Source organism: Accipiter gentilis, chromosome Z (assembly GCF_929443795.1).
Source record: "Accipiter gentilis chromosome Z, bAccGen1.1, whole genome shotgun sequence".
NCBI lineage: Eukaryota > Metazoa > Chordata > Aves > Accipitriformes > Accipitridae > Astur > Astur gentilis.
The window spans coordinates 8,222,612-8,243,418 of NC_064919.1; the positions used below are offsets into that span (position 1 = coordinate 8,222,612).

Sequence of the window (20,807 nt, forward strand, 5' to 3'; positions counted from 1 at the left end):
TTGCATTCCATCCTATTTCCATCTTCAAGCTTTACCTACTTCTTCTTTAAGAATTTATTCAAAAAACTGGAATACCACTGATGTTAGGGTAATAAACCTATAGCTTTTTGCCTCTGTAAATAGAAAAAAAAAACCCCAGATTTCTTTGTTCGCATTCCAAAACTATCACCCAACAAGACAGATACCTGACAGGAATTCTAGGGTAGAAGTTATCTCTTACCTTCTACTTCACAATCTCCTCTCAAATTCTGCCTCCCCCTTCGTCAAAGTAATTTCTGTCTGTATACACCCCCATTCTCATTAGCCATCCTGACTTCTCTGAAATTGTCTTTACTGAAAATGGGAATTTATTTCCTTTTACCTGGTGGAGAGAGTAAAATATAATTTTGTCTGCAATCTTTCCCCTGGGCTTGCTTCTCTTCCTTTAATCTTTCTATTTACAGGGTTAAAGAACCTTTTGACATTTGTCTTAGCATCTTTTCAGACCTATTTTCAAGATATAATTCAGGTTCTTTTGGGGGGAATTTTTATTTTATATCTAAAACATCTAAGCTATACCTTTCCTCCATTCCCTAAGGTTGCTTTGTTTTCCTAATGATCTTGCTACAATGGTTAGGTTTCAGACTATTCTGCACTTTCAACTGAAAGAAAGTCAAAGCACGTGTCCTGGTTTTGGCTTGGACAGAGTTAATTTTCTTCTCAGTAGCTGGTACAGTGTATTTTGCATTTAGTGTCCCTTTGAAATTAAGAACTTAAGTATTTAAGTTGAACATCTATTTTAAACAGAATCAATTCATGATACATCCATCCAAGCTTGTTTTCTAAGGCCAGCGATTCTGTAATTCCTACTACATGCTAAAACCAAATCTGAAAGAGTTTCAGGTTTTGCTCATTAAGAAACCCAACTGCTGAAAAAAATCCATCAGCTGTTACATACCAGACTCTCACCCTTTTTAGAAATAATACCAGAATAATAATTAAATTTAATAATGCCACAGTTATCAACGAACCACTTGCAATAGACTAGTGGGGAAACATAATTCTACAAGTTTGCCTTAAAATGCTATTATTGGCATGTTAAGAACTTCTTGCTCAACTGTTCTTTTAATCTAAAAAAGTTGTAAGTCCTCCAGAACTGATTTCTAGTTCCATAACAAATATTTCTCCTAACCTATTTTTTGAGAGATGTGTTGAGGAAGCTTTCTGTATTCTTCCAAATACTACAGATACGATTGCTATTTATCTATCATTACTAAAAATACTCAATAAAAACACTATAAAGTGCAGCAAAAGGAAAGATGGAAAATAAGGAGAGCAAAAGGATTACATGTATTCCTGTTTATTTTACAGTAAAATTCAGGGAATAACACACTACTGAACACAAATATGGAAGGTATGGACAGATGGAAACTATTCAGTGTATACAGTCATTTTATTACATTGTTTGGTTTCCTGACATTATCAGAATGAATCGTCTGCTTCAGCAAAGGCATGTTCACAACTTCTAGAGAGATGGCCCAGGTAACATCCTACTTCTCTATGAGGTTAATTATGTCTAACAAAGCAATGCATGAAAAATAGCTGCTCTGCCTCCAGAAATAAGCACTTTTAACTCCTTCAAAATGAGAACAGAAGGTGTCTGAATAACAGCTTACAACCTAAGTTATTTCCTTGTTATAGCCATGTTTGAAACACCTGAAAAAATGTTTTCTTTTTTATCTCTTCTCTGTTATTTGCAACATAGAATACATAACTGCAAACTGTGTGAGTGTAGTGGGAGAATCCATTGGCAAGGGTTCTCCCCACTCTAAGTGGCATCCACTATTGGCTAATTCAATACATCTCATAAAATTTAATCCATGTTTTGAATTTCTAGCATTTTACTGAATTAAGAACAAATATTTTATTTCAGAACCAGCTGAATACAACTGTATTTACAGTCAGAGATAAGATACTTTTAAACACCTGTTCTTTGATACTGATAGGGGAAAATTCAAGAGACAAATTAAAGATGAAAAGGAAGGGAAAACCCACCATTCTGCTCTCCTGATCCTGAAAATGAAACTATTTGTAATCTAACTTCCGGCATTCTGAAACTGCTCTAAAAGTAGTCTCTGACTAGAATGGGGTCATCCCCTTCCTCACCAAAGTATTGCATCAGCTCACTTCCCTCCTGCTCTTAACACTTGTTTCTATTGATCCATTCATTCCTTGTAGGTCTATATATTATTAGTAAGTTCAGTTCAAGTGGTAAGTGTTCAGTTCTTAATAATTATTATTTTAAAAATTTTGAGGCACTTCAATTTTTAATTGATTTGCTTAAGCACTTTGTTGTATTACTCATGTACGGTTATTAAATGTTCTTCAATCACTAAAGAAAACTGATCATGCTTTTTAATTACATCTTATTTATATCTTTGAAGAGTACTGTCCTTTATGAAGGGCTTCACACATATAAGAGAACAACTCATCACAGCAAGATTTCTAGACCAGACTGAAACAAGAGATACCATTCACTGGAACACCTACAACATAACCAGCTGTCAGTACAGTAGACTCTTACAAAACTGGTGTTTACACATAGTTATGAGATCTACGATAAAGGGCTGCCTTTGAAAAACAACAGGTATAAGTGAATTCTCAGATACAATTTAAAATACCAGTGGACAAAATCTGTAAGTACCAGCTAAATAAAATACTGTGAGGATACCTTCCAGAAAAATAAGCATATCAGATTACAACAGGGATTTCAACTGAAGATAATGAAGTGCATTAACTGAAAGACATCAGTAACAACCCCACTCATGGGGTTTTTTTCTATTTCTTCCTTTTTACCAATATTTCCATCACAGTAGTATCTGGGCAGTTTTCAGAAAGACTTAAAAAAAAAGGGCATTAAAGTCTAGCTATTTTTAGACATATTTCTAGAGATGGGTTTGAAATAAAATTCTGTAATGAGACTCTACTGTGGCAGCAGAATGTTCTTTTCGTGCAGAGACAAAGAAAATAAGACATATTAGTAGAAGAGGTGAAAAACTTGGAGAACTACATGGAGCAGTAAAGTCTAATACAACAAATCTGATTAGCAGTGGCAAATAATACCTTTTCTAGATTACTGATGGCCAGATTATTCCAGGTGTCCAAGAAGCTCTATACAGAAGAAGTTTAGACTAGCTCCAATGTTTGAAAACATGGTTTAGAAATACCTTTACTCCATCAGTAAGTTATGATTTACTTTCATTCAAAAACTTGGATATTAAAAGACTTTGCATGTCTGGCTACTAAGAGTGTTACCTGTAAAGCAGAATCAGATACAGTTCACAGTACAGGGAGTCCTTACGTTAACTTCTGTGAAAACTGGATAGAATTTTAATATATCCTTGCTCTGAAATCTGTTACAGCAACCAACGCCCATACAATACCATAGTTACAAAATGATGAAATCAACCAGAAAAAAAAAATAATCTTCAAATATGCAAGAAGACAGGAAAAGTAAGTATTCCTCATACTGAATTAAAAAACAATATTTCCATTACATCTTGCTTTCAAAGATAGCCATCTACCGCAAATATGAGAGATGGCTAGCACTATACACTGCCTGCACCAACGTTCTTCCTGGAACTGTTAAGAATTTCTGCATACATGAAGAACTGGGTAATAAAGCTTGGTAGAATCACTGGAATTGCTGTATAGATTATGGACTTTAGTGACACACACACACACAGCAGCTTTGGATAGGATCGTGTATGTCCAGAAATTTAGGGCAGACTTAGCAAGTTCTGAGCATCTATATAATGCAGGATCAAAAATCCTACCAGAAAAGTCCAGCAGTTTCACTATTAACAGACGTTCAAATCGTCCATTCATGGGACAGATAGTGTATCAACTAAAGGTATGGTGGGCTTCACCAAAGGATGCAATGTTTTAACATCCATATACTCAGCCTATTCTGACAGGGCTACATGGCTGCCCGTTGGGAAGCTTTACTCGCAGTTAGTCAAATGCACTCTCTGTCTTCCCAAAGCATAGGTACTTGAGGAAAGAGGGGAAAAAATCAACAGCAAAAACCCAATCTTTTATTTATGTAAGCATAGTTCTTTAATCAAATCATGGGGGTTTTTTTCATATTGCATCAAATCCACATGACAAAACATTTTGAAATTGCTCATCAAGTTGCTTGTTAAATATTGTACACTCAGAATTACCTTGAATTATTTTGAAACATTTTGTCTGATTGATTTTTCTTTCCTTCAGATTTGCATCTTGTGGTCAACTGAGTTTTAGGTCCAAAGAAGGACAGGGCTTTTCCTTCAGTGAGGAGATTTATAAGGTCTTTCTCATGTGGATTCTCTGGCACATAGCAAGTTATCAGCACATGCTGCAAGTTTTCCCTCAGGCAGAGAACTTTTATGGATTTAATGGCTGACTAGAGGACAGAGACCATAAAACTTAGAGGAGCTCAATTATCTTTAAAAACCTCTACCTTGCTCAAATGTGGTTAACATTCCACTGATGGAAGAATTTCTGAGTAAAGGCAAGGGCAGAGACAGAAACACATCACAGAAAATCAGATCAAAACAGTTTTCCTAACACAATCCAAAGGAGAGTATTATACCTTGCTAACTCTTGGTATAGCAGATCTTTTGGATTTCCAAAATACTTTCCAATGTTTAACAATTTTCTTAGAATTCAAATTTGTGCAGTTATGGTTTACACAAAAACTATGTCTTTGATGTTAAATGGCAAGTATGTTTCTACTCTTTCGAAATGTGGGAAAAAACCTGAGGAACATGAAAATAAGTATCGAACAACAGACAGCAAATAAAAATATCTTAAAAATTAAAAACTCATAAGAGTTTCTACCATTTACATCTGTATTTAAATGGCTGCAGTTGTAATACTTATTTTTGAAAGCTAAATAATTCTAGCTAATACCAGACCATGGAATCAAAATTTTGATTGCATACTTTCTTCAACTGTTCCTTAACTGCATTTCTACATCTTAATCACTGGACTAGTTAAACATACATTAAAACACATCCTGTGACATTGCTGAAGGATTCCACAAAGGAGATATTTAAATGTATTACATGCATCCTACCTGGGATTTAGGATTTCATATAGGTAGCTTCTTCTTGCTCTTGTGTTCATTCTTGCAAACCCATGTAACTACTCAAGACAATTAAGCTTGCCCTAGCTTTTAAATCTTGGACAAAACCCTCAAAATCAGCAACTACCATTTAGATTAGCAGGTTTTTATTGAAGTGCCTATTTATGTGGCCTGATTTTCCAAAGCATCATGTGCTCAGAAGCTTCCACTAAAGACAGCCAAAGGACTTGCCACTGCTAAGTATCAGGTCAGTTCAGAAACCTACATTTAGCTTCTAGAGACTGCTGAAAAATCATACAGCCCAGATGCCAAAAATGTGATGATCTTTAGTCGTGTTTACCTAATTCTTCTGACACACCTTGCTTCTAATATGATCAGTATTATCTGCTAACATCCCAAAAGTGTGGATTTGACTGAGCAGTGCATAAAGGAGGGAAAACAAAAATTTCACAAGCTGAAGAACTAAAAGCTGGAAGATTGAATTCAGTTTGCTTAAGCTAGACACTTAATTCAGATTCATTAATTCAGATTCAGAGCTTACGGTTCAACTCACTTCGTGAAGAAATAACTGGCTTTGAAGGACTCCAAAAGCAGACTCTGCATAACTGCTGCCTGAACTCAAGCAGACAACATCTTTATTTAGAGATACTCAAAAGCACATACTGCTCCCCACTGACTACACAGGAACTTGGGTCCTTATTTTAGGACTACTTTACTAGGCACAAGTGTTGGTACACTAAGGTACTTAGGGCTACACCTGCACTAGCAAGTAATACAGCACTACAGGAACAGACCAAGGGCATCAATAGCTGGTGCAGAGACCCCAAAACCTATAGCATATGCAGCTCCAAGATTTTACTGCAGACTGGACTTAGTCTGATTCTCTGAACTGAAAGAAAGATTAACTACATGTGGTTCAAAGCTGTACGTAAAAATCGGTCATTGGTTTGGACACTTATATCTCCATTACAAGTTGGTGTCCCTACAGTACATACCTGGAAAACTCCTAGTTTAGTTTCCTCCAAAAGCAATCTAGTTCACGTGCATCAAACCAACCAACTCATGGGAAGTGCGGGCAGTTGGGGGCTTTCCTCCAAAACTACAGTACTGCTGTGAACCACAGTACTAATGTAGACACAGGCTAAATAAACCTCAGGATGTCACTATGGCTTCCATCCCTTCCTCCCATCTTCTTCATCCCTGGGTGGTAAGCAGTCATTTGAGTTATTACCAGCACCTTTCTTCTCCATCTCACTGATTGGTATTGCAAAGGTTGTTAGGAACTCTTCAGAATGTGAATAACCTCTGCCAGATGTGACTGATCTTTGCAAACAACTTCAAAAGTACATTGTGGTGGAGAGACAGACAGTATGACCCCTTAAGATCATTTCCAAAGGAAATCAGTCAAAAAATGGTTACTCACAACCACTAGCTTTTCCATATTACTGCCTATAGGAGCTATGCTTTCATCCTAAATGTCCCTGACGCTGAAATCCTTAAGAGAAGACCTTAGCAAAAACTGCACTTTATACAAAGTTTCACATTTATTTATTTCAAAATCTTGTAGTCAATTGTTTGAAATAGAAACGTGCATGTTATCAGCCTATTATAATAATGAATTGTAAAAAGTGGCCAGGATATGAACTTTTTAAAACTGTGTAGGGACAACACACAGTGCAATTTAAAATAATTTTTTATAAGCACATTTATTGCATGGATTGTGATGCTATATATCTGTACATAGTTTATACCTTCCCAAATTTTTCTGCAGTACTGCCATTCTACCAATTACAGCTTATTTCTCCAAACTTCTCTCACTAGCTGTAAGACCAAAAGGGTTTCACTTAACTGAGCCTTTTCCTTTCCATGAAATACTGATTTTTTACTCCCACAAGTAATGTTTCAATAGTAGATGAACATCAGTGATATTCTAGCTGCTATAAACTGCTCCTTCTTCACAAGGGTTGTCCAGTCCAGTAACTGGCTGTTAGTATTTCAATCACTGCACTGGCAGCATGTAGGTATACAACACACAGTGATCAATTCCATAAACAATTATCACAGTTACATCAGTACAGAGAGCACCAAATCCTTCAAGAAAGAGGTGAAAACATTACATAGTAAAGCATCTATAAGCTTCCATATGCCAAAATTAACATTTCCAATGTAGTCTCAATTCACCCCCTTGTTGCTCACAGTTTCTGAAAGCAAGACAAGATTTACATAAATGCATATTATATGACATTTAACTAAAATGGGCAGAATACTAGGAATTCCTGTAATACTTTCAGGAAAACTATTAATAAATTAATTTACCTGCTCACTGCTGTGGGACTGAAGAGATTAATTTATATTCTGGGTGAACAGAACGTAAGATAGGCGATGGCTAACCTGACACGCCTATCTTGCTATGAACACATCATCAATGACTCTTGCCATATGAACATGGTTATTTCAGATATTCAGGAAGGACAAAGAGTTGGACATTTTCAACTGGTTTGTGCTATCAACTCCTTCATCTCCTGGTTTGCCAATAAGAAATAAGTGTCCTGTCTCTGTCTTTACTTGTTTTCCTCCCCACAGAACTCTGAAGCTTCTCCTATGAAAACTGTAAATACTAACCCTGCCAGGAGGCTGAGGCCCAGGTTTCCTCCAAATACCCCTCATGAGAACCTAAGCTGGTCCTTGTTCTGCAGTAAAGTGACAAAACTGGAAACCCCAATATTGCCCCAACTGCAACCAATATAAGGAAATGAGGAGGCACATTCCATAGTAAAGTTGTCTCCTTTTGTTACTGGGAGTGAAAAGGGACAGCTCCAGCTCTTTCCCATCCTTTAGTTCACAAAACCATTCCTCCCTCTCAGAGTCACAACCTCCAGTCAGTAGCTGTCTCACAGTCCTGAAAATTAACCAGTCCAGATGTAACAAAGAAAATAACTACAGAGATTCTAAGAAAATAAGAAAATTTAAGGCTGGGATGTTAGCTAACATAAGCCAAGAAATTTAAAACGGAAACTGAAATTTTAGTCGAAGACAGACATTTTGGCACAGATATTGCATGATTTTCCTTTGAGTATTGTCAGTCAAGATCCTCACTCCTGGGACTACACCTTCACAGTACATTCCAAATATATACAACATGTGGAGATGCTTTGAAATTTGATGATATTTGCATTTGGACTGACATCTTCTTGTAACGTGTTTGACACCAAGCACTTTTGTAACACAGAACTGAGCTGATTTCAACCCAAGTCTTTTCCAAAGAATAACGGGCAACTACACATGAATCAATAAGTGAACAGTTTGCTACAGCAATGAATGCCTCTGAAAACAGCAAGTTTGCAGGCACCAGATGGAAGAAGAACATTATTGCAATTCCTGCATCCCATTGTGTAACAGCCAACAGAGCCGTTAACGCTTTCTGGTGATTTCTAAGCTTTTTAATGTACTTTCCTTTGAAGGTGGTTTTTTTGTGCCCTGTCAGTCTGCAAGCTAGGTTCAGCTGTCTGGGAAAGAAATTTTACTGGCAAGCTATCAAATATGGAAAAATAAAAAATACAGATGGAAATAAATACTAATTATCTTATTAAAAAAATCACTAGATGGACACAAAGTTTACATTATAAAGTATGACCTATTACCTATAGCACAAGCCTTTCATCTCTTACAAGACACAGCTTTCTTTTATACTAGAGCTGACTGTCTTTCTGCATCTTAATCACTTATCCCACAGAAATGTCCACCTCATGATTCCAAGGAGTTTTTTGTTTTCTTTTTCAGAAAGGAAACTTAAATCTTATTTAGCATATGACATTATGTCTTCCTCCAGAATTCAGAGCAAAATAGTAAAAGAGGTTTGAGTCAATTCAAATTACTTATTTTCATTGCTACCACCACAGATCACCATAAGAAAGATACCATACCCATTGAGCAAAATAATCCCAGTTAGACACCCATTCATGCTAAGCAGTATATTTTCCTGTTCCCAAACGTGTATGAAAATTTAAACAATGTTCCCTTTTCTTAGAATGTGTGTTCAGTATCTTGTATACAGTAGAAGTAAGTGTGTCTCATCTAAATTGTCAATAGGCATGTCTAAACTAGTCCCCAGCAAACCAGGGCAGAAAGATTCCACAGCATTAACCAGCTCAATTCAAGTAAAAAATACCTGCTATGTATTAAAGATATATTGTCTTGCTCATTCAGAAAAACACCTGTATCTCATACAAATTCACAGAACCAAATTCATTTCTTCTGTAAACTAGAATAATAATTTTGAAATTGAGGCATTCATAATCACATTAGTATGAAATTTTAACACTTTGCTTTGGTAGTATCGTGTTGAGTACGGGTCCAGTATGAAAGGAAGTCTTATTTTCGTAGCTAAGCTACATATTTAAAGGACATATACTAAAACTTGACTCCTAAAAGGTAAGAAAGCAGTGTCTCCTCACTGTGCATTTGTCTGTATGAGGAAAGATAAGTTATTGTTATTATTGACCACAAAGCATTTTTCTGTAGCATAAGTTCCTAAATCTCAATCAATTTCAACGCTACTTAATTTTATCTAGGAAGGACTAGGCCTCAAAATCACACACTGATTACCCAGTATAACTCTGTAACGTCCTCGAGGAACACTGCATTCCAACCTCAAGTAGAAAGCTAAATCTCTACAGTATTAAGACAAAACCAGCAGTGGCTGCTTTTTAATTAATAAGGCTAACAAATAAGATTTGTGGTATAGAAAGATTTAGCATGCAGAAAGAAAGTACAAGGCTGCATCTTTTTCCAGCGTAGGAAGTAATAACTGTTCTTTGTAACAAAGGAGAGGAAAGGATGTTTTCATGTATCTTGAGAGTGACCCATGCAAACAGTTCAGAGACAATGATGGTGAGATGGTGTTAGGGAGCAAACAAAACTCAGTTAGACCTCACAGCTAAAAGGACAATAGCAATGAATTTTCTACAAAGCAGCAACATATGGAAGTTTGACCATTTTGCCTGGTTCTCAGGAAGCCACTACTCACACTAAGGCCCTAAAACTGCAATATTCACTCCAAACCAACATGACCTGTGTGTTGCAGGCAAATAATCCAAACTCACTGAAAGATGAATCATACAATGCTGCTACAAAATAGAGGCATTTGGCCAAAATAAGAGTATTGCTCCAATACAGATGAGCATTCCCCCCTAGAAAATTAGAGCATAACACTGTACCACTACAATTTAATTTAAAAGAAACAAAGGAAGGCATATATGCAAGACTGGCAACATGAAGTATTTTGAGGTTCACCATAAAAAGTAAAATGCTAACAATTGCCTAGATTGTGATTTTGTTTCCTTTGTGGTAAAACAGTATTGACAAATACTATAGTGTCATGTTTCTTGTTTGTGAGCTAATGTCAAACATTTGAAAAATACAGTCTGGACAAAAAGACAATGCTCTGCCCAGAGTTAGGGCAGTGCATCACCAGACTGCCCCTAGAGCAGCCAAATGCTGAAATTATGATTAGGGTGTTGCAATCTCCCTTAGGACTCCCTCACCACTCTGGAAGGGAGCAAACTAATCTACACCTAGCACAGCATATACCGCCCATCATGCTGGTACGGCAATGCCACCGAGACTGCTGGGAGCAAGGCTCATTCTTCTTCACTCCATCCATCCCCATTTGCCACCATCACTAACTTAGGACATATGTATGGACATAAAACAGAAGCACATTTTAAAACCCAGGCTTCCAAAATGCTGCCCACGACTCAGGCACCCCTCTTACGTCTCCGTACCCTACACTGGCCAAACCAAAACATAATTCAGTATCAATTAATTTCAGAAGTATTTCTATTGCTCAAAAACCCCTTTCCTTTACCTTCTTAAGACCAGGTTACTCCAAACACACATGAAGAAGTGTTTTTAGGAATGAAAGAATTTTAACATTAATCTTCTTTCTATTATATTTAAAATCACTGTCAGTTTCAATGTACGTGCTTGGAGCATAATCCTTTTGCATTTTGTGTATCTCAGTGATTAATCAATTCGGAACAAGTACCACCAATATGTATCGTGTTCTACTGAATCCTAAAGCGTATAATCTTAATATGAAAATGCACACAATTTAGAGATAAAGCAAACCGTGAGAGTAAAATTCAGAGTAATGCATGTAGGCCTTTCATGCATTCTAGTGAGCTTTTAACCACATGCCTGTCCCCATTTATGAGTTGTACTGAGTAAAAATGTTGTAGTGTTCAGCCTGTTCAAACTCCTGAACAATCTAGTTTTAGAGGTTTAACTGGGCAAGTATTTGGCACCTACTTGCTCGTACATGATGAAGAATCATCGCATCTTGCTAGTATGCTCCCCCAAAACTCTTCATCCCCATTACCCCCAAGTACAGCACTGCTTCGGAAATGCCACAATGGTACTATGTTACAAGACACATTAGTTTTAATATATTAAATAATATAATAGGATGCCACAGTGTGGCCATATGAGTCACCATAAGCACTGTTGATATGCCCATCACTTCAGTACCTCTTCCACTCATGGTGGCTCAATTTGAACTTTTTCTAGAGGACAAAAAAAACGGGGGGGAAACAACAACAATAGATTGTAACAGCAGACCACTGTATAATGAACTTTTTTTTTTTTTAAATAGTAACACAACAAACAAGAAATGACTATTTTTATAGCAGTTTTTCTTATTAAGACTACTACAGTAATATTTTTAAATTGAAAACAGAAAAACAGATTTTAACTTCTCACAAGTCTTTCCACTCATAAAACTGTAAAAGTTGGAACCTCTGAATGTTTTGCCCAGGTATCAAGGCATGCCAAGCATGCGGATATCCAAGTATTTGATGCAAAAGCCATGAAGCCTTGTGAAAAAAAGACATCACCCTCGCAAATTAAGAGGGGAAACACACAGCCCATGACTATCTGAATGTGTGGCCTATGTTTCTCAGATACTTCTGCTGTCTATGCAATTACACACAGTTTTAAAGTAAATTAGTCAGCATAATTTACAGGGCAAAGACAACTGCTGTTGAAGTCCACTCTGGCACCATTTTTTAAAATTACTTTTTACAATGTCATAATAACGACTTAATTTATTAAGAAGGCACACATAAAAAAGACAGATTGTACATTTATGAAATTAAATCACACTTAAAAATTATTCAATTAAATTTCAACTTGAAGAATTAAAGTTTAAAGATTTCAGTCTGGATTTTTCTTTTTTTGTCTAGATGCACTACAACCACCTTCATGAATTTTTCAAAACAACTTTCTGGACATCATGAAAAAATGCACTAAATAGAACAGAGTAACAATACTGCTTTTTAATATCTATAATACAGCATCATTGGGCCAAATGAGGGAGCTTATAAATAATTCTGTCAGTGGTATTACTAGTGTCTCAAAGTTCAGATTCTCGGAAAATCATCTTCACTTACCACAGTCTCAATGTGTGCTCCGTAGGAAAAGGAGGTTTATTTACTGCAGAAGAAAGACATTCTACTAGGATTACACCATGCCTTCAACCTTGGTAACTCTGACTTGTCACATTCAGTTACCAAATCTGAATTAGAGTATCTTCTTCTGTGTTTGATGTAGCATTTATTTGCTAATATTAAGCGACAACTCTGAATACTAAGATAGTAGATAAAAAGTTGAAATCACTCTGTGCTAACATCTAAACTAAAAAGAAATCACTTTTGGAGGTCATACAATGTGCTTCTTCAGTTCTCCCAAAAGCTTCATAATTAGTTTATATATTTGCTCTGAGATAATTTCTAAGGTTTGTGAAAACTTATTAAGCATATCCTACTGGGTAAAACAGAACAGCAATCAAAGAATGTGTAAGATAGAGAATTAAGATCAGAGTCCCACCACCCACAATCATAGTCAAGCCAACAGTATGTCATCAAAGCTGTTGAAAACTAAATGTAACTACTGCCAGGATACCAAAGTGACACACTGAAAATGATCTACAAAGGTCTGTGCGTGGGAGACAAAAACTTCCCATGTCTCCAGAACTCTGCAGAAGCATTTAGCCTCTTCCTTGAAGACTGAGGCATCCCATCAATGAAGAGCCCAGAAGCAGGATGTATCTGGGACTCAAATGACTTCTGTCGCCACAGCACTCTTCCTTCATTGAGGTTTCTCCAGCTCAAGGAAGGGGTGTAATGTCTACACCAAAGTTCCTTCCAGCCTTGATATTTCTAAACAATGTCACTCTTTTGCCAAGCCTTTTCATGTCAAAAACAGTTAATAAAATCCACACCAGAATATTTTCTTGTGGTTTAAAAAAGACTAATTCCAATTTCAGATTAATACATTTTTAAGCAAAATCACAAGCAACTTCAGTGCATTTTGCAACACACTTCAGATCTCCTTAGAGTAAGTGGTTTCTTCTTATTTTTTACACATTTCCATCAACAATTTGGATTTCCCTTCTGTGACCTGGCATTTGAAAATGTTGCTGGTACATATGCTAGACAATGAAGCATTAAGGAATTTGGAAGATGGGGCCAAACACTGGCCTGGCTAACATGGACTTACAGGGCACAGACATGTACTGTGGTGCAGTTAAGGCTGACTAGCAACATTTTGGGCAGCAGCACCAAAGGAAGATCTCACTCCCAGGAGACCTAATGGAACTGGAATAGGAAGCCAAGCGTGACGAAAAGGGTCTGAGTAGATCCGAGACATACTGAAATTAGAATACTTCCTTCCTATCAAAGCTACCAAAGCTCCCCATATCAGTTTTTCAAGGAAACATATTTTGGGTTGAATACAGATGCAACATGATTTATCTCCCTTCCCAGAGCAACAGGGAAACTACTGAAAAGACTAGGGGTAAACTCACCTGTTTCTGAGCAACTGCACTGTTCTGATCATTCATTACAAACTGATGTTTTTGGTGAGTATGTAATACTTGATTTTCTCCCTCTTTACTAAGGTCTTTTCATTATCTTCTGCAGTGAGTGCTGGATTCCATTAAATATATTTACATTTTTCTCCTTAAGTACTGTCTGCTGAGTTTTCACTTCACATGTTTTAACCATCCAACAAATACTGTGGTTATGCAAATGTTTACACTGAGTTCATCTTATTTACTTTCGCACAAAAAATGTTGTTGTTCTTAATTCTAAAAATACTGGATTTGTTTAGAGAAAAAAATGATTAATAATTACTAAGAATTTTAATTTTCTAGTTGTTATAAACTGAACAGCACAGCAGAACAGCGAATCACATGGTATTAAGTTCAAGAAACATGTCAGACTCATTCCAATGTCCTCCATCAGGCAGTTCTTCACTAACTAATGAACATCTGCCAGCAAAGGCGGAGTCCACATAAAACTGAATACATAACTTAATCAACATGTTTGTGAAGCCTAGTGCTCATTTTCCAAAAGCAACATCAGATATTAACAGACCTTCAACATTCCCAACCTGCCCACTCCTTCATAAAGCGGCAATGGCTCTGGCTTCAGAAATGGTTCCACGCTGACTCACTTCTGCAATACCCAGAAGAGCTGAGACAAACCACACACAGAGAATTATTACTCCAAGTTATTGCTTCCCTTGAGCTATTTGAATAACAAACAAAAAGAATGCATAAAGTGAATCCAGATTTTCCTATTTTACTCTTTTAGAATATAAGCTCTTTGAGGCATGAGGACTATCTTCATTTTTAATTTTGTACAGTATTTTTTCATCTTATCAACAATTCACGTAACAATATATGTAATTGTTCTGTTCTTGCTTAAAATATGTCTACACAGCGCTTAACAAAAGCTGGAGCTGGATGATGGTCAATACTAAAGTCTAGAATGAAAGGCATCGTTTCAGTGCAGTTCGCTACCTAGGCTCATAATAAACTAAGTGAAATATGACTTTGTAGCATTTGAACAGTTTCAATCATAGGGAGGAAAAACCATTCTGTTCACTGTGATCTACCTTGACTAGAAAACAAGAGGATGACTGAAAAGGGAAAAAAAAACCCCACAAATATAGAAGGGTCAGATTCCAGTGTCAGTGGAAGTGGAAGCTACTGCCTCGCAGTCAAGATACCAGTGCCACAGTATCCCTCAAAACCAAGCCCAGGTTAAGATCATCAAACTTGCTAACTCCCACAGCTGGTCATCATTGCATCCAGTCTCCCTGAAGAGCTTGTGATGAACAACTTACACGAATCTCTTTTATAAATTTGGGTAATATAAGATTGTCAATATAGAAATATTTGAAACATGTTTCCACATATGAGATAAGTTATACAAAAGAAGACACAATTCCATGTTCATTGATACAAATCCTGACAGATCCCTTGGCAGGACAGATATTTGGATCAAGAAAGAATATACACTGAAGATTGTGGCTGAATTAGCCAGAACACAGTATGGTGGTTACACAAGATTTATACTGTCTGCAGAAAAGTATAGCTGACACTCATTTGGCATAAAGTCAGGAGAGCACAGAAAGACAACAACTGATTCAATCAAAATTTAACCAGAACAAAATTACAACTTAAAAATTTTCAAATGGCACCGTGTGTTTGTATCAGTTCCTTGCTTTGCATCTCATGCTATTTTTATTCTATTGGAAGATACTCTAAAAGATTTATGAACTCTTCAGCTCATATCCTAGGGACTGAATCTGATCTCACTGGTTAGAAGGGTGTTCTGCACAAACTCAGTCAAAAGTTTGTTTATGGTTAGTCACAATGTCATTAGTATTTTCTGTTTACCAATCTGGATGTGAAAACAGACATCTTGATGACGCTAAATCCACAGAAATAAGAGAATGGCATTCCAGAGGAACATTCTCAATCTTTTTCTAGTAAGATGGCAAATGGAAAGATAGGGTCTGCATAAAACAGCATCCCCAGGCACCTGGTTAGATAAATAGCTTGACAGCTCAAGTTACTGCCAAGTACAGAGAGAAACTTTCTTAAACTGCTTTAAGTAGATATTAGCATTTAAGCATACCTGTCTCCAGATACCTTGCTTTATAGTGTCAGTGCACCTATGTGGACATAAACCCTTTTTTACATTTACCTTCCCCTAAGCTTGTGTTAAGGGTCATTTCAACAGAGAATACAATCCAACTCAAAGCTGTGAGCCTTCTCACAGCTCCCATCACCCTTTACAGTCCTCATGTGAGTTCATAAGGTAACTCCTCTACTGCCTAGGACAGCTCAGGCATTAGCAGGAGTGTGTCTGGAAACTAGCAGATATCAAAGGTTCACTGACATGCAAAAAGGTAAGAAGGAGACAGTCTGAATTCTGCAGGCTTGCCAATGAGCTGAAGAAACCATCAATTAACTATTATGTGCAAAGCAGAAGCCTCCAAGTTCCAGAAAATGGAAAACCTGCTTCATACTAGATAACATGCCAACTTGCTGCAGTACAGCACAGTGGTTCCCAAACCTGGTCTTAGGTTCCACTGTATCCCTGCTGGTCCTACAGAGCAGGCTGCCTCCCATTACAGCAACTGACTGCCAATCAGGTGATCCTTAGTATCTCACAATACCTGCAATACAGGAACCCCTGTGCAAGTAAGAAGTTCCAACAGGAGCTAGAATATAGCAACTCACAGCACCCTTACCCCACCCCAAAAAATGGTGGTACTTTGGCACACTAACATGTGCAGAACCATTACAGGTACTGACTGTGACTGCCCATTCTGACCCCCAGTATCACAAAGGCCATGGCGTTCCACTGCACAAGCATGACAGTCTCAATGTAAGGATCTCAATCAAAGCTTAAGCCAATGCTCCAACAGTTTATCCTTAAATCCTTTTTTCTTTTCCGAGTTGCTACTTTACAAAAGACAGTCCTCAACTAAGTATAAGCTTTACCGTCAAAGTGAAATCTTGGCCTCAGTGAGGTCACCACCAAAAACCACTACTGCTTTTAATGAGCTCAGATCCATATTTTGTTGTATGAGATTTAAATGACAAAATGCAAACATCTACATCCAGGTTAACCATCTAGCTTCCCTTGATCATCAGTGAAGAAAAACAGACACTTTTAGACTCATCTTCTCCTAAAGAAGACACCTAAAATAGGTTGACTGATTTATATCCAAAAATGCTTTTACCTCCTCAGGCTGAAACAAAGATTTAAGTGACAAGCTCTATATTGCAGATAACTAAAATAAGCAGAAAGAAACCCACACAGAATTTTATTCTTGGTTTTCAGATGAAAACACAACTTGTATAAATGGAACCAAGCATACCACATAATACAGACTGCTCTGTAGAAAAGACCAGAATACATAGTTATTCATCACTCCTTCACCAGGAAGGCTCCAAATATTTAGATACCAGACAATGATATGGAAAGTTGGAAATGTTAACTGTCCATATGACCAATAAGCTGAAATTAACTTTTCAAATAATTTTATCAGGTTCTCTGGAGATCCAATAAGATTAGCACATTCTTGATACTGTGGTAACTGACAATTGATTTTCTATTTGAATAAAGTTACTTCAGCCACTCTGTGTATTTCCTGTATAGTATCATTACATTTCAATATCTTCACAGATTAAGAGCGAACAGAACAGTAATAATTTTGCTTCTCTGCAGTTTCAACATCCTAACCATACTTTTTGCTACAACAGTATATACTCACTGATTTATTCAACATCACCTCTTCCCTGATGTGTCTTTGGTTCAATTACTTAAAGAGGAGTTATAGCCTCACTATGGATAACCTTCCTGTACTTCCACCCAGCTTCAAAAATCTGTCTTCCAATTTTTCCCCTAATTTTCACCTTGCCTGCCAATACTAACATTCTGTTTGCAATCTCTGAACTGGATTCCCAGGAACAGGAGAAGCCTCTTATGCCCTGTCATATACCACAGTACATTTTTTTCCTTGTCTTTTTGTCAACACTGGTTGTTCCTAAAAATGAATATTGATTACTTAGACCTTAATTCCCTTATTTTTGCTTTCTTACTGTTCCTAGTTAATTATCTTACATAAAACTATTTATCATATATCCTACCACACCTTGAAGAAGATCAGACTACTGACGGAAATATCTCAATAAGACACAAATTGTAGAGATACAATACAGAAAAAAGTAGATCATAACAGTAACTCTGAAACTGAAAGTTGTGAAATATGCAAGTACCAGACAATGGCCACATTTTTTCCAAAATAAATTTAAATTCTTATCTAGAGCCCCTTTAGACTTGAACTATATACAAATAAAATTTATAGATTTTCTAAGGAAAAAATGCTAAATATTGAAGGCATATAACCAGTGAAAACCTTTCCAACTTCTACCAAGACCACAACTTTTGCTGAATTCTACTCATCAGAACGTATTTCAATAACTTATTGAAAGATCTTGTAGTAACTGCATAACACGATGTGATTTATGGATGCAACACATACTTTTACAAAAACAAAACCTATTTAAGTAACAGGCTGTTAGTGCAACAGGACTCTGACATTCAACATTTGTGGAAAAGCAGATGCATCTTATACATGCACTGCTGTGCTTGAGCAAATTTACCCCTCTACAGCCACCATTTCCATCTTTCTTCTTAGTGTTAAATATATAGTTTTACTTTATGTATCCATAGGAAATTTCACTTTCCAACTTATTGGTGTGCTTCTTCCATTTTCTAGATTAAGTAACTTTAACAGCCTGGTTACCCTTCAGAATATACATTTGACATAATCTCTATTAGGCAGTGAATATTTTGGAGAGGAAACTCAGTTTTTTTCTTATGCATACCCTCATGTCTTATAACTTACGTAATTTTCTAAGACCTTTCTCTTGCTTCACCTTTCATCTTTACTGCTACTATGCAACATGAACAAAGGCTTCTTCTCAAAGAGGACCAGCTAACATTCAAGGTCTCTTTTAACCTAGCCATTTCTATGATTCAAAACATGAAAATCTTTCACAATATTTCAAGAGGTAATTATTAATATCAGTATCTTGATAAACCATATTTTGGACTGGAATCATATTTCATTATATTGAAGATTGTTTATTATTATATTTCAGTACATTAAAGACTCTGTTTCAGTATGTTACAGGCTCTCAAGCCTTTTTTGTGTTGTGACAGTGTTTCTATAGCTGATACTTCTTTTCAGAAGGTCTCAATAGCTTTTTACAAGACATTCATTTAAAATACACTCCATAATGAAGACTCGATTCATTATTTAAAAAAAGTCACAATCGTTAAGAGCAATTTTGAATATAAACAGCCATCTGTTCTTACAAGTCAGGGCTGAAGTATACAAACACTGTCGTAGTGACAATTAAGTAACAAGCTCTGAAGAATTGATATTAGCCTTCATTTTAAGAAATACTAGAATTTAAATTAAACAAAAACTTAAAATGCTTCAGCTACCTTTCAGGTGACTTACATACTATGCTTATAATTGGTATTTATGAAACAACTACAGATAATGATTCTAAAGATTATATGGATTCTGATTCGTATCAAAGCTGGAGTATCAGCAACAGGCTTGTAAAATTATTATTTTTTTTTCAGTGTATTAAATGAGTGGTCTTATTGGCAACAGAACCATGTCTTGTTTCCCCCTTACTTCTGGCATGTGAACCCTAGCTCTTCCTCAGGGCACTCAGAGGGACCAAGGTGCTGCTTTAGTCCAGTCCTGTACTTGCACTGACTAGCCAAACAGAACATAAAGATCAGACTACTACCTGCCAGAAGAAGTCATTTTCATCTAGCCAGCCATCTGCTTTCACAAGACTTTTAAGAAGCAAATACTTTTTGATACCTACCCCTCTTTCAAATACAGCTGAAATGTGTGAGTGAAATCAAAAATCAGTAGAAATTACTTCATCACAGACCAACAGACAGCATGACTGGTTTAGATGCCATTTTGTTCAGAAACCAGGCCAAAACAATATTGATTTCAGACCCTGTACCAGACTCTCCGGGGTGGGGTGTGGGGAATAAAATCTGTGTGCTGCTGAAAAAAAGAATTGTTGCAGGAAAAGGTAACTGGAAAATATGCCATGTCCACCTATTCAGTAGTTTATAATATATAGAATACATTGTTTTCAGTCAATTATAATCCAAGATTTGTTTTCATATTTATGCTAACAACATAACAAGGGAGTGAATTTCTACTGGTTTTATCTTGATTAATCAATAAGCCGGAGGTCTAATGCAGAATCAACAAGCAAGTAATCATTCAGATCAGTTCACCCCAAGTTTAAGGAACGGCTTTCATTTTCTGGAATTCAAGAACACCAAATCTATTTTATTTCCCACCATCAGTTCAAAAAAATTGCTCAGTATTTTGTTAGTTCCACAGTAGAAAAGTATACACTGAGTACAAAATTCTTATACACAACTTACTTATTTAGTAAATATCACTTCAAGTTATTATTAACCTCAAAGTTTTCTTTATTTTTTAATTAATATTTACCTCTGAGATAACTAAATCTTCATGCTTAATCTTTTTCCACATACAAAAAAAAGTTTCCTTAATGTTAGTGAATCAATGTGCAAATAAATATTATCCTTCCATAAGGGAAATATATATGTAAGAGATGATGGAGCCTTTCCATTTCCTCCCAATTTTCATCACCAATATAGCTGTATGCATGAATAAGAGCAACTGTAGGAAGAATAATTAAGCGCCACTTGTAATTTGAGATCTGACATCTTTCTGGAGGGAAACAGTATAGTATTTTAAA

General features: G+C 36.4%; 1 protein-coding gene across 1 annotated transcript in view; it reads right to left on the bottom strand.

The window, feature by feature from the left end:
* The window catches only part of ATG10 (autophagy related 10), a 79,932-nt gene that overhangs the window by 53,281 nt on the left and 5,844 nt on the right, over positions 1 to 20,807 (bottom strand). The window lies entirely within an intron of this gene.